This window comes from Gavia stellata, chromosome 3, assembly GCF_030936135.1.
Source record: "Gavia stellata isolate bGavSte3 chromosome 3, bGavSte3.hap2, whole genome shotgun sequence".
NCBI classification, from domain to species: Eukaryota; Metazoa; Chordata; class Aves; order Gaviiformes; family Gaviidae; genus Gavia; species Gavia stellata.
In genome coordinates, this window is record NC_082596.1 from 64,090,781 (window position 1) to 64,106,589 (window position 15,809).

Below are 15,809 nucleotides of genomic sequence, written 5' to 3' on the forward strand. Positions count from 1 at the left end.
GAAGACAAAGTTTTCTATTCCCTAGTACCTCATGGTATCTCTCTTTCACAGAGAGAAAAAGAAGGCTGCTGGCAGCTGCTTCCTGTGTTTGCACCAGCTCTTGGCAGTTCTCTGCTCCCACGGGGTGTTAGTTCCATGTATCACTCTCCACATGCTCTCTGGTGACAGAAGAATGCTGCCAAAAGCACAGCAAAGGAAGCTGGGCCTCTACAAGGCTTAGGGCCTTGTACATCCAACAGCTAAAGGACTGTCTGCGGCTCCTTTTATGGCTTTTAAAAAATTCAGAGAACACTAATCTATCCTAGCAATTTCCATTCTACTTCTGCTAAGCTACCCCTACCATGTTTTCACTGCACAGTGCATCAGCCAGATACATGGGAAACTGACAATTTCTTCTGATTCTGCACAGAGATTTGTAATAGAAATGTTAAAGTTGCTAGGAATGGAGAGTGCATGGGTGTGAAAGCACCAGAAGGAACAAGAAGAGAAAGGGATAAAAGGATGGCAAGTTTCTATGACACAGCCCATCATGAAGATCCCAGCACATCTGTCTATGCATGGTTTCTCAGTAACACCCAGAGTAGGGAAACAAGGGACAGTCTAAAACAAAGGATAGAGCAAAGAGTTATTTGGAGATAATGGCGGGAGGACAAAGAACTGATCTGAAGCCCTCAGTAATCCAGACACAGAGAGAAAAGGCAGTAAGTCAGCAGCACTGCCTAAAGGCTCTCAGAGCTGGAACAGGATGGAGACACACAGGACCACAGTCACCATCAGATCACAATGCACATCCAGAAATCAGCCCACAGCTGCCAATCAAGCTAAGCAAATGTTTCTTCTTCTCTTCCTCTTTCTCCAGCCCACTTCACACAAAAGGAGGGCAGTCATCCTCCGTAGAGACTACATGGCCCACAGTGTTCAGCCATCTTAAACACATTAAAAAGGTATTTTAAGGAAAACAATGTATCAAGGCATAAATCCAGAGATAGCAACTTAAACCAAAGCACTTCCATACGTGTAACTGCTACTTACCAAATCTTAGTCCCCATAGAGCAAATACTAAATACAGAATATAGCTATCTAAAGGAAAACTAACTAAAACTGTGTGTTTTTAAAACAGAAAGTTGTAACATTAACTGGAACAGCACAACGAGAAAATAAGTCCAACTCTGAATATAGCTAAAAGAAACAGTCTTAGATATGAAAACTTAGAGAATTTGAAGAGACTTCTATAAGGCATTCATAGCATTTCTGTAAAAGTCAGCATGCAGTCAATCATTTATGCCAATATTCTACAGTGTCAGCAAAACCAAATATGGTTGGCCAATAACTACTGGCACAGCTCTTACCCTGCAATGAAAAACTTCTTCAAACAGTTGTTTACATGGTAGATATCATTCCTCTGTGCAAAGATTTTGTAGGGGGTTTTTCCCAATCAGCTTCTGTGGCTGATCAGACTGAAAGACAGGTTCAAAGTGTCTCCAGCAAAGGTCTGAATGCAATATTTTTAAAAGCTTTACAGCAAGTGGTCTAAACTAGTGGTCAACTTATCTAATGACAAATCTTTTCAGTAATTAGCTCCTCTGCATTTCACTTCAGGCAAAACCTGTTTGTTATGCGATGAATTGGTGCTAAGTGGATGCCTGGTGGCAGGATTCTGAATGGGACTGTTTCACTGCAGACACCTTTGCAACTCCAGCTGCAATTGCTCAGTTCTCAATTTCCCTGAAAAAGGGTTGCAAGTAACACTAATTCTGGAGTTGGAGGGCTGGAGGGCGGGGGTGTGGGGGGGGTGTCTTTTTGAACCTAAACTCCTCAGTTGCTACATAATTACCATTAGAGTGCAAGGTGTTGATGGGACTAAAGAAAATTTGTATCACAAAATACTGCGAGAACATCTGGGAACCTGAGTAGCCTCCTGAAAAACGCCTGTAAACATATATCCCTCAAAGGCCAATTATTCTGTAACTTCAGAATCAAAATTATTTCTCTCATATATGTTGGCTGACTTACTAGCTGCTTTCAGTGTTAGCTCCGAGACCCAAATTTAACACCAGAACTTGGAACCAATCAAAAATAAAAGAAAATTAAATATATGAAGATGGCATTGTAGGGAAAAATGCGGAACAGTAACAGATGAAGAAGATCTTAAAGAGTTGAGTATTTATCAATCCTGTAAAGAAGTGGTTATAGACAAAAGAAGACTGAAAAGGACATATAGACAACAGTAACAGAACTATGTGAAGTGAAGGAAAATTTCAAAGTACTGAGATCTCATAACTGGATCTGGGAGATCAGAATTCATTTTCCTAAATTACTTCTTTGAGAAAAGTTTAAAAAAAAAAAAATCACTAAAGAGATGGAACAGACTAGTAGTCAAATGCTCCACTTAAATAAGTACAGTGACAATATAACTCCCCACTAACAGAAAGACTGAGAAGGTAGTGCAACTTGCACTTCTCCAGGTTAAAACCTATTTGCTTTTTCTGAAGTTTTTGCGACTAGAACCACCTAATAAATATTGAAAAACAATCCTCCACCCCCACCCCCCCAATGCCCAATTTCCAAATGTATCAGTAACAATGCAACAACCCTGTAGAGAAAAATTCCTTATGTATGTATTGTTCAAGGGTAAGAACCCTGCCACTCTATGCACTTTGGACAGCACCTTGACAGTCTGTTGGGGCACTGAGAGAGGAGGGTGCTGCATAGCACAAAGAAAAGTTGCTAAATGGGATCCACTCCCTCACAACAGTCAGTACAAGTAAGTTTTACATTCCATTGGGTTCTTTCCCCTTCTGTAATAACACAGAGCATGGCATTTCTGAAGACATTTATAACACAATTGAAAAAGGGCTTCCATTAGCTATTTTACACAGGAGTATAGTTGTATTTTTAAGCTCCTTACATCAATCTACTGATGAGCAAGTTGCAGCCATAGCACTGTGTACATGGGCGCTTCAGACTTTTCTGAAACTGAAATATATACACCGGCTCACTAGGTATACAGTTTTAAAGAGGAAGATGTCCTTAATGCCATTCCCAAATGCCATGTTATTGCTGAAGTGCCAGTTGACCAAATCTTAGGCACCTGGGATAATTTGGAGAGGGTACTCCTTCTGGAGATTGTAAAGGAGAGCATGTTCTTCTTTTTTTTTTCCTCTTGAAGTTGGTGAGTCAAAGGAAAGTAGAAGATAAATGAACTTGATTGAATTCTTATTGATTTATACCTCACAACTGACCCTAAAATGTGGAAATCTCCAGGTAGATTTGGCAGCCTTGGCATGAAATGTTATGAACTGACTGAATTCATTTGGAAAGAGCTTTTTGAAAAAATTTGGTTAACAAGAAATCACCTTCAAAGGGAGTTTTCTTTATCACTGTAGAGACAGACATTATTTACAAGTCCAGATGGTAAAGTAATGTAAAATCCTGATATGCAAACAGTCACAGCCTGTATTATTAGTATGAAAACTGCCCAATACCTTGTAGTTTCTGCCTGAAAGAGAAATACTTAATATTATCATTTGCAATAGTTGCCTAGAACATTATCTCCTCTATAAAACCACTAGATTGACAGAAAAGGCAGTTCTTCGATTTATTTCAGGAACTGTAAATGTCTTTCGAATTTTTTATCCTCTGTGTAATTCTCTAGTATTTCCCTAGCTTTTTTTTTTTTTTAACTGGTAGCTCTCAGAAATATCATTAGAATCTTCACAGAGGCATTTTTTTGTTTTGTTTTACGTTTTTTGTTTGAAGTCAGCACACTCCAAATCAATTGGAATATCAAGGGAAAAAGAAAGATTAATGCATATAGCCCAATATTTCAGGATTTATTTCTAGATGGCTAGTACAATAGATTAATATATCCCTGAAATTTTCATATTCAGAATGCAGAAATGTAAACCCAAAACAAATTATTCAAAACATGTAGTAACGCTGTTTAATAAGCTTAAGTTCTCTTTCTTTCTGTATACTTAACTGCCCTAAATTCAGGTGGAAATACTCAATATCAGCAATAGATAGCAAAATATAGATTAAAATATTTTACCACATTTTCATGCTAGTCTTTGCATGGCAACAATAGCGGAGGGAAAAGGTCAAATCCAAATCTAATAATTTTTTTTCCATTGTCTATTCCATTGCTATTTATCTTTAATATTTAGGTAAAATTACATAGTTGGTTATTAACTTCTTACCAAATCTCCATGGAGTCTTTGATAACACGAGTTAGTTTCCTGCATAAAGGCTGACTGCAATGGCAACATACCTGCAGTCATCCCACGCAAGTCATTCTGCGTTCTGAAGTATTGAACATACTGTTCTCATTACAAAAGTTATGTCAGTAGTTTTAACTAAACAGAACTTATCCTGAAAGGGAAGAAGCACATTTAGAGCTGTGAATAAGAAAAAACATAATAAGGTAGCGCTAGAAGAGTCTGCCCTCCAGTAGGAAAGGAAGTTCACATAGATCACCTCTGAACAATATCAAATTTGTTGTCTCCATCCAGCATGAACTGAAGGAGGTTCCACACTCTTTCTTGGTAGGCTATTCCAGTGGTTTAGGAGCCTCATGATTTAAAAGTGGTTTCCTCATTTGTTAACAACATCTACAAATTATTCCTATTTTCTTCTGGTACTACCTGGGTGTGGGGAAGTAATTCTCATCTCTTTATTAGGGATTTGTGCATCTTGCAAAAGAGATCATACTCTTCTCTTTTTAAACTTACAGGGGCTGAATTCTTTCCTGGTTTTCAATGTTTTCCAAAACTGTTGGATTTCTTTTCTTCTGGACATCCTTCACTTTGCCTATACAGTCCTTCAAGGATGACGCTTAAAACTTCACACACTATTCAAGTTGAGGGTTTCACCCATGTCAGAGAATAGTAATTAACTCCCATGTGTTACAAGCAAAAGTCCTGCAACTTCATTTCAGTTTAAGATCTGTGATTTGCCTCCTACAAGAAGAAGAAGAAGAAAAGTTTATTTGACCTTTTTCTTGTTCTAGACATGTGGCTAGCCATCTGCTGCAAGCCCGGGGATCCTGCACTGCAGTACCAGTGATTAGCCACTTCATCATTTCTCAAAGCTTATCCTGGTATTTTCCTGTAATATTTAAAATATTCCTAACACAGTGAAATCCAGACATGTTCTAAGTATATGCTCTATTCTGTCAGCAAAACTGAACTTGAAAACATTAGATAGAGCTGCACCAAAGAACCCTTTGCAGGACCCTACTGAATGACGTTTCCATTTGAGAGAAAAATACAGAGAGTGGGGTGGGGGATGGGATCAGCCAGTTGCATATATACTGCATAGCAGTTTCACCTGGTCAATATGTCACTAGTTTGTTTGCTCATGTCAGGTAGGATGACATCAAAACTCTTACCAGGGTAAAATAGCACAGACTGCTCTCCCTTTCTTTATCGACTAGATGATGACTTTCCACTGAAGAAAGTAAACAGATTTGTTTGACGCAATTTATTTTTGTCAAATTCATCTGGTTGCTTTCTTCTTATTTAATTATCCTCCAGGTCCTATAAATTGATTCATAATTCATTTAGAGGTTTTTTTATTCCCCAGTACTGCATGTTGCGCTGTTTTTTTCTTCACCCTTAAACTACATTTTCTATATACTGTTTGTTCTTCTTCAGTCCCCCAGGATTTAACCTGTCCTCCATAATTTCTCAAAAGTAATTAATGATTCAAAAAGTGCCTTTCACTGTTTTTTAGCCCTTGAGAAAAAAATACTTTGGAGTTTGCCAATTAAAAACATCCAAGTTAATGAAAGACTCTTAAACTTATTCCTTCTTTAAAGAAAGAATAGAATATTCTTTCTTTAAAGACACTTAAACCTGTTTTTTTTATGCTGTATTAAAAGTTAATGCCTAATTACAATGTATCTTTATTCTGAAAGCCAAAACAAAGGATTTAATGCTATCATTCACTCTTCCAGTTTGAAGAGTGATAGATACTTTCCTTTATTCTCCCAATTTTCCATGAATGTATTAGAATCTTTTCATCTTCCTTGCCAATTAGACATTTTACATGCTAGCTTGCTTTCCTATATTATCTATTTGCTCATTCTATCTGTTTATTGTTGTGTTTAGCCATTCTTCTGCCCCTCAAATACAATTCTGATGCAGAAAAATTATCCCTGAGCACATAAGAAGTAATGGAAGTCCCTTCTCAATCATTAGTGATGACATTTGAGAAATGATGGAGGAAAGTTGAACTGACAGGAATTCAAAAAGAGCACACAAACTATATATTGAAAATATAACCAAGAAATGGCGACCACATGCAGCGCTGTGGAAATAGTGAAAAAACCCCAAACCCAAAAACAACCAACCAACCAAAAAACACCAACCCAACCCAACACAACAAAAAACCCTAGCCTCTCCTTATGCGTCATATCCCTTCTGCACTAGGATAGCTTACTATTGTTTTTTTAACATATTCCATTTTCTCGTATCATATTTAGAGAAGGTGTAAAGAGAGAGCTTTATTACTTAGACAATTTTCCCAAGAGATCCTGTCTGCCATTTCCAAAAGATTGATTTTTCCTAAGTTTATTAACTTTACTCTGCTACTCTACTCCTTTACATGGGGTTCCAAGACATTAATAGGTCACTTTAACTTCTCCATGTGTTCTCCCTATGGAGTGAGAACATAACCTAAAAGAGTCACATTATGTACCTCCTCCACCTTCTGAAACAAAAGCAAAGCTGTCAGCGTGGCTTTGCAATGCCATTCAGGCTTGCTGTGACCTGTCATGCTGTTTTTCCTTAATAACTGAAGTCTACCATTATCATGAGCTTCTGTTCTTTGGATAGCTATTTATATTTCTCAGAAACAGACATATGACAAATAGGTGAACTTCTTGTTCTTCTCATGCGTAATCAGTGACATTGTGTATTTCAATAAGTTTTAAAAGCAGGACAAGATCTTGATGAGCCATTGAATACATCAAGTGGAGAAACTTGCAGTTCCAGAATAGCCAGATTTTTCCATCTTCACTTATGTTGATAGTACTTTACTCAATAAGTAATTACTTTGATTTAGTTAATTACTCTTACTTAGGTTTAAGTATAAATAATGCCAGCAAGAAAACTTTGGCTGAAATAATGGTGGGGAAAAAAATGAGTGACATAGCACTTGACTTTACATTTCTTAATCAAAAAGTTCTCTCTCTAGCTGCACTTGTGTGACTCACAGTTAAAGACTGGAAAACCATGTTAATGATTTATTCATGCCCAATGAGAAATTTAAACTGGTTAGATTAAGTATTTTTAATAATATACAAATATAGCATGCAAACATATGCAGATAAAGCAAACTAAGTTGGGTAACTAGTGCTATTTACATAAAAGTATGCAGCAGCACAGTAAATAAATATGTGTAACATACAATGTTTAATTAACAGTTTAATTGGGGAATACCAACATACACTAGAGAATTCAAAGACAGGTTTTTCTTCAGTGTGACTTGACTCTCATAAACATAAAATGTAAGAGAACAGAGATCAGGTAGGGACAAGAATGACATATATCATCAAATATATCTGGACATTTATGTCCTTCACTATCCAATTCCTACTAGATCTCTTTATACCAGATAGAAAAGAAATAGAACATTCTCAAGAATGTTCATCTCAAATAGCAAATTAATTTTGAAGTGCTCATTTCTTTCCACTCACTATAAAAGGATTCTAAACTAGTTTTAGTGCAGACATCTACATGAAAGTCCTCTAAATTATGATGAAATTAATCCTCTACAAAGTACTGGCTCTATGGGTGCCCTCCTCAAAGTTCACACATAACTGGGACAATTATTTCAACTGCAAAAGAATAATTTCAATTGCAGACATGAAATAAAACAACATCTGATTAAGTAAAAGTCTGTAATCCTAGAATATAAAGACTCCCAGTGGGTGAGCAGCACTGACATCTGAAGTAAAAGGCTGAGCTGAAAAGGTGTCAGTAAAGGTAGCTGGTTGAGAAAAAGAAAAGAACAGGAAGAAGGTTATCCACCTTATGATTCATGCAGAACACTTGGTGTGAAGCCGTACCTATCCATCAAGTCTAAGACAGTCTGCAGTTTACTGCAGTGTTTGTTTCCATCACCAAAGAGGCTGTGCCATCATTCGGAGTATAAAGATGATACATCTTCACCCTGTGTCCTTTTTCCTATTTTACATTTCACTACGATCACCCTAGACTCTACTTCAGCAAGTGTCACCCCTGTAGCAGAAATGCCAAGAACTCTGTTAAAGTAGCTTCGCTATTAGTATGCACCACTGGGACTCAACCTCCTTGCTACAGCAGCTACAAAGCCCAGGTTTCTGCCACAAAGAGACACAAAACTGCATAAAAAGGATAATTCAAACTACATACAGTGTAAATTTGGTGCTTCCCAACACTGCACGTGTCCAGATCCAACTGCACTACTCTTGCACCTGAAGCTTTTGCTCACAGACAGCAGACCTCTGCTGTCAGGACATGACAACAGCCACCTCCCAGTTGTCCTCTTGCCTGAGGGCCCAGATGACATAGGAAAAGGCTACGATGCATCCTGGTGAATAGTGCTAGCAATGACAACCCACCTCTTTATGGCACCATGGGCAGGGGAAACCCCCTATCCACAAGACAATAAATGCATACATTATATCATCAAGAGCAACCACAGGTACAGCAGGAAAGTTGGAAACTACCTTGCCAGCTTGCTTCTGAGACTTATCTGGAGGAACCTGGAAAAGCAGCAGAAGCAAGCCGAGTCAAGCATTTTGGGCTAGAAATACCCTATGGGGTGACAGCTGGTCCTCTCTGTTCTTTATATGTAGTAACATATTAAAGTAACTTCAACGAGTTATCTCTTCATGGTAACCCTGACATATAGCAAACAACCACTATAAGGTGTTAATTGGATCCCAGAGGTTAGTAGGGTCAAAGCTATCTGAATAAAGGATTAAACAGACCTGACAGCAGAGGGAAACTCTGTACATGAACAGATCAGAGAACAAAGGCCTTGTGACTGCATTTCAAAAATATTATCTTGGAAATTGTCAGTCTTTGAATTTTATTAGTGCTTTTCACTAGGGCAGAGAATAATACCAAGGTGCTTTTATGGCAAATCTAATTAATCAGCAACAGCATTTTGAAGACTCCTCAAGTTAATTTTCAATTTTTGTCACCTTGTTGAGATGTTTTTAGCTATTTTCTTCATTAAGCACTGAAATGGAGAACTTTTAACAAACAAAAACCCCCAAAATAAAAACCCAAACCCACAATATTTAGATTCCTAATTCTTATATGCAGCCAACAGCTTAACAGAAGGTTAACCTCAGTTTGGTATTTCAGCTCCTTCAAACTATAATTACAGAGTAATTCACAAGGGCACTTTCCAGGAGTTAGTGTAAATGTTAAAGGAAAGAATGCTACAAAATCTCTGAGGAGTTCTATTTTTTTGTGAACCTGGCTAAGCTATGGAGAACACAGATTGATGTTTTACTAATAGCTAATAAAAAAGGCTGACAACACTGAACAGAGGGTTCTCCATAATAATTTAAAAAGTAATGTAATGCCAATGCAAGCACATATGCCTGTATTTTTCCCACCCAATGATACTTATTTCCCTCAAGCTTGCTGGTTTTCTGTCTGCCTCCTCTTTTCTGCAACCTCTTAAATTTCTTTGGGAACAACAGGTTTGGCAAACACATACACTGCAAAGCCAGACCCTACCATCATTTACTGAGTGCTTATAAATCACCTGGTAAATACCTAGAAGGGATTTTCCACTGCCTTGTCAGTCTGACCACAAAAAATGAAAGACAGTTGGTTCAGACACAAAACAACCATGCCAATAGATTCAGTAGGTCAGAACCTGAAACTGGGCTGCCTTATATATTCAATATGTACATATTTGCTAATATCAAAGAGATTATTACTCAGCATCAAGCAGGTAAGTAAATTGTAACTGAATAATTATATTTCTGTCAAATTCCTCAATTCTGATCAACTGTAATAGCTTTTGCACCCACAGTCAAGGAAGTACCCCAAACTAAAGCAAACGGTTATGAAAAGCCCTATCAGAGTCAAAATTGCCAAATATGGTAAAGGACAATTAACAGAGGTTTAAACTACACTTGCATATGGCACTGGGAATAGAGAAGGTCTGCAGAATGGGATCACTATTTCTTTCGTACTTTGTGTCTTCTTAGCAGTTTTTGATATATTCAGAAGAAGCAGCTGTCTCTGGACCTACTTTATTTCAGTAAGTGGAGGAGTGCTGAATTTTACACAAAATGTAATACATTTCAGTGAAGTATATGAAACAGAAGATCACAGAACCAAAAAAAGTCTATGGTCAATGCAAGGCTGATGACCCGGTCCCCCAATTTCAAAGGTGAAAAAGGAAATAATCACAGCCTTGGCAAGGGATATGATGATTATTGAGGTCTAGGATAAAACAACTAAACCATAAGCTTAGATATAGGCTATTAAAAGACCTCAAATTAGTCAATGAAAAAGCCACTGTACTTACTGCCTGTGTCAGATAGACCAAGTAGATGATTATGGAAATGTAACTGTTGTCTGACATGACAGACATAACACAGTTTCCAAACTACTATAAGAAGAGAAAATAGTGACATAAAGCAAATGGAGATAAAAGTCAGAATATATATAAAAAAAGAAAATACACCAACAACACCACAGAAAGCCAAGTGTGAAGAAAACTTCACTGGACAATATAGCACTTGGGACTTGGCAAAAGCTGTTGTGAAGGACAAGAACACATAGCTTACCTTTTTGTAAGGGTTGGGGTGGAGGGAGAAGAAAAAAAAACCTGAGAGCTCAGCAAGGTCAAACAGGGTTATATTCACTAGTGGTTTAGAGGAATCTTTAGTAGCATTGAGCAAATGTTGGGTAGGGGACTGTTTGAACTATCTATTGAAAGTAAACAATCTTTTATTTTCAGTCCGGGGCAGCAGGAACTTAGAACAGATGACCTTCAGAGCATAAAACAGTGAGCTAATCCTCATGAAGAGTACACTCAAATGAGGGGCAAGGGAGCAAAGCAATTGTGTGACAATTTATAAACATCTTCCATAGGTTAATGAAGCTATTGAAACTTGTTGCATATGGCAGAAACAAAGGCCAAGTTAAACCCTTTTTATTTTTTAAGGTCTTAGAAGTAGGGAACATTAATATTCACAGTCATTTGAAGAATAATCAGGGTGTTTAAATAAATGTTTCCCTTAGATTCATACACACAGACTTTAAGTTGTGCATGATACATGAAGGAAGAATGCATTCATGAACTAAGTTGATAGACTGATATTTATGACAGCCATCAACTTTCACTCATACAACCAAACTGTTACAACTGGATTTCAACACAAGAAAAATAACTTAGCCCATACTATGGTATGGCATCATATTTACACTGCATGATCAAGTATGGTGTAGAGATCCCCGACATAGCAGAAAGTCAAGAGCACTGTGTTGTTAGTGATTCAGAGACATTTGTAATAACTTGTACTCAAGCTAATTATCCCTTTCAGAGGCAATAACACTTGTGACTCTCTGGTTTCTAGGGTGCATATTTCTGCAACCTGTTTTGGAGTAAACCTGGAACCAAGCATCGTCAACATCCACGACACATAAAATTTGAATGGGCAAAATTAGAAGATCAATAGAAAACAAGAGGCTTTAACACCTTTTGCCTGCTACTTTTGGTTAAATTCAAAGCATGCTTCAAGTGCAGACTGCTTTTTGAGCCTCAGCTAAATTCCACCTTATAGTAGGAGGTATATTAAGAGACTTGCCAGAATAAACCAGTCAATTTTCAAGTGAATCTAAATAGTACAAATTTAGAATCCTACAAATTCAAATTGCTGACAGACCTTTCAGAGTAAGAAGAAAAAATAAAAACAAGATCACATAATGGACACTACTGCAGTACTCTTGCATACACACCTAGTAGACATAAATGCACTCTTTCAAATTTACTAATAAGCAAGCAAATTTACTAATAAGCAAACCGAGGTTGGGGCAACCCCCAGTACCAATACAAGCTGGGGGATGAAGGGACTGAGAGCAGCCCTGCTTAGAAGGACCTGGGGATACTGGTGGACAAAAAGCTGGGCATGAGCGGGCAATGTGCGCTTGCAGCCCAGAAAGCCAACCATATCCTGGGCTGCTTCAAAAGAAATGTGTCCAGCAGGTTGAGGGAGGTGACTGCCCCTCTACTCTGCTCTGGTGAGACTCCACCTGGAGTACTGTGTCCAGCTCTGGAGTCCTCAGCACAGGAAAGGCATGGACCTGTTGGAGCAGGTCCAGACGAGGGCCACAAAAACGATCAGAGGGATGGAACACCTCTCCTATGAGGAAAGGCTGAGACAGTTGGAATTGTTCGGCCTGGAGAAGAGAAGGCTCTGGGGAGACCTTATTGTGGCCTTTCAGTACTTAAAAGGGGCTTGTAAGAAAGATGGGGACAAATTTTTTAATAGGGCCTGTTGCGATAGGACAAGGGGTAATGGTTTTAAACTAAAAGAGGGTAGATTTATACTAGATATAAAGGAAGACTTTTTTATAATGAGGGTGGTGAAACACTGGAACAGGTTGCCCAGAGAGGCTATAGATGTCCCATCCCTGGAAGCATTCAAGGTCAGGCTGGACAGGGCTCTGAGCAACCTGATCTAGTTGAAGATGTCCCTGTTCATTGCAGGGGGGATTGAACTAGATGCCCTTTAAAGGCCCCTTCCAACACAAACTATTCTATGGTTCTATATTCTGGTAATATTTAACATCCTAATTGTTAGCCTTTGCTCAAGTCTCAGATTCTGAAAACTGCCCTCCGTAGCTTTTCTCCCACAAGAGCTCTGTGGTTCTCCCATACTGATCCAGAGGCTAGCATGAGTTGGTGCATTTTGTGCATAATCCAGCCTCTTCCATTTCTTCTGTTTCTGTGGTTAGAGGCATGGACCACTATTGGCAGTTTTAGAACAAAGTGGACTACTTCCAACTTCTTCCAAAAGCACCTGGTGACCAGAGACCAAAATACAGCCCAAAAGCTGTATTCTTTCCTTTCTTTCCATTCTCCTGTCCCCCACACCTGCAGGTAGATGACAGCAGGGAAGGTCATCAATAAATAAAATTCTTGGACTCAGGTTTCAGCCTTAAAGTTTGGTAGGAATGCAGTTCAACAGATTACTATCTGAATAGATGAGTATTACTAGGAGAAAACCTCATAAAGACCACCTAATTTCCGGTAGATGGGTTGGTTTGATTTAGCCACCAAAATATCTTTAGAAAGGAAAGTCTGTACTGCATCAGATTCTTTTCCTCACAGAAGCAGAGCAGAAATATTTCCTTACTAGCCACTGTGATCTTGTATATGGGTAAAAACTTGCTCTGGTGATTCATCTCGTTTTAGCAGGTATTACAGAAAGCAGAACCCAACCTGTATAGCATACTGCGCTTTCAAATCCACTCATAACAGCATGTTGAATTTTTTTTCATTCTAATCACTCGTCCTAACACAACTGAATGGGCACACCCAAGAGCTGGCATTACCAGCCACTGTATCATCAGCTACTAACACTACAGAGATAAGGTAGGTCTCAAGCACTTAAGGAGAAGACAGCAGAGAACACTTGCAGGTTCTGGATGCCAATTTGCAAAGCTAAATATGGAGAATGGTGAGAAATGACAGAAGAACGGGTGTTATTTGCTTTTTTTTATGTGGTTGTTTCTAAGGGAAAGTGAGCTGCCTGAGCTTCCACGCCAGGCATTTTCTATGTCTGCCTTACCTAGATATGCTCCACACCTGAGAGCGAGAAGAAAGATGGGTGAACCACAAATAAGCTGCATGTTAACCTCCACAAACCTTTTTCTCTTACTCCCTACAAGGTCTCTTCAAACTTTCTTGAGGCTCGAGAGCAAGTACAAGGAAGCTTAAATGCATGCATTGGTGCTTACACTACTTCAACAGCCAAATGAAGACAAGCTCCATATCCTTTCAGTTGCCTCTGAAATGTCACTTCAGCACCCTAGATCAGGGTACTACAGCAACTTAGGTAATGGCCCTGTTGGGCTCAGTGATTCTCTGTGTCCTTACCCTTTTTAAGTTTCCACCAGTGTGAATGGAACTGCCAGCCTCTGTGGAGAAAGTAGTCGTCGTTCCCCATTTACCTACAAAAGCATGGTGTCTTTGAACGCTCACATGCAGACCACACTATTTTTAAACCATATTTTGGATGGCAGGCAAGAGGTATCAACACAAAGATATCATTTATATTTTTCCTAGTTTGCCATCTATGAAAATATTCATACATCAAATTGTGTACATGGCATCCTCCAGAGATGTTCAACAGCATTGTCCTTTGCTGCTGGGCATGTCAGAGTTTGATGGGGGTATATACTCACTAGCAAACAACATTAAAAAACCTTCAGAGTTTCAATCAGACATGACACTTCTCTAACAAAAAACATACTTCAAAGACTTAGTTGCCAGTTAAAAGCCTCAAACATTACAAAATATACAAGCAGCTTTGCAACGTGGTAATACAGTTTGTTCATTTTCTTCCCACATGCTCTGTTCTTCATAAATTGCCTGGCCTTCTAGAGGGACAATCACGGAAGCAATAGTACTTATTTTTGCGCACTGGCACAAAGCAACAATGGAAACACATTTTGTTTTGTACTTGTTCTGAAAGCAATTCATTCCTCTACCACAAATTCACAGCTGAATTTCTCTCTTGTATTCATAACACCATCAAATGGCAGAAAATTACATGCTTCCATGAAACTTGATAAAACATAGACCTACTTTGTCATCAGGCTCCTGATACAAAATTTGCCAAGACACAAGAAAGTTGTGAACAATCCTCTGATTCAGGTCTAACATACATGTTTGTGTATCTTTTGGAGCAGTTTGGATGTGCTCCAGTAATATACCACCAGTTTAATGTATTAAACATGAATAGGCCAGTTTGTATATTACATGTTAATAACAGGAAAAAGCAAGGGAGACCTTTGCACACTGAGCATACCTAAGTAAATAGTGATAAAATAACTAGCAGCTTGGAACATGTTTGGTGAGTTACTTAAATAAAATATGCAATATTACGTGCTATTTCTATATCAGTAACCTATCAGCCACACCAATAACTATGTACCATACTACCTTAGGGCCATGGTTTCCAAGCATAATCCTCCCACAGGATCAAAACCATCCACCTTCCTATTAGTCTTAAGTTGTACTTTGGTATATGATCTATTTTTAATCTAGATTTGTACAGAATGCAGCATAATAGTTTTCACAAAAAAAAACCCCAAAAGTTTTCCAAGATACCACTAGAAAAAAACACGTATAATAACACTTTTGATTTATTCAGTGTATCAACAGGTATTCTTAACCTGTGCCTTGATAATATTTGTCCCAGTGTATTCATTGACCAACTAAAAGCATCAGTCACCAGGGTAAAAAATAGGCTCTTAAACACATCAAGTCTTCTTCAACTGCACTGTCACTTTTCAGTACATCTCTGTAGGAGACCACTTATCTCACACACTTCTCTATCCATCACAAAATACTCTTTTCCCCATCGGCTTTTTCTCTCCACAAAATTGCAAGGCATCAGAAAAATTGACTAGGGCAAATACTTTACACTTTTGTAATAGCTCATGTTGTATTTTACAAATCCTTTTTTTGCATAATACTACATAACAATAACTTTTACCATGGCAAGACTGGCCACAAGTGTATGATAGAAGTGTATTTAACACCCTGGGATGAAAAAGCTA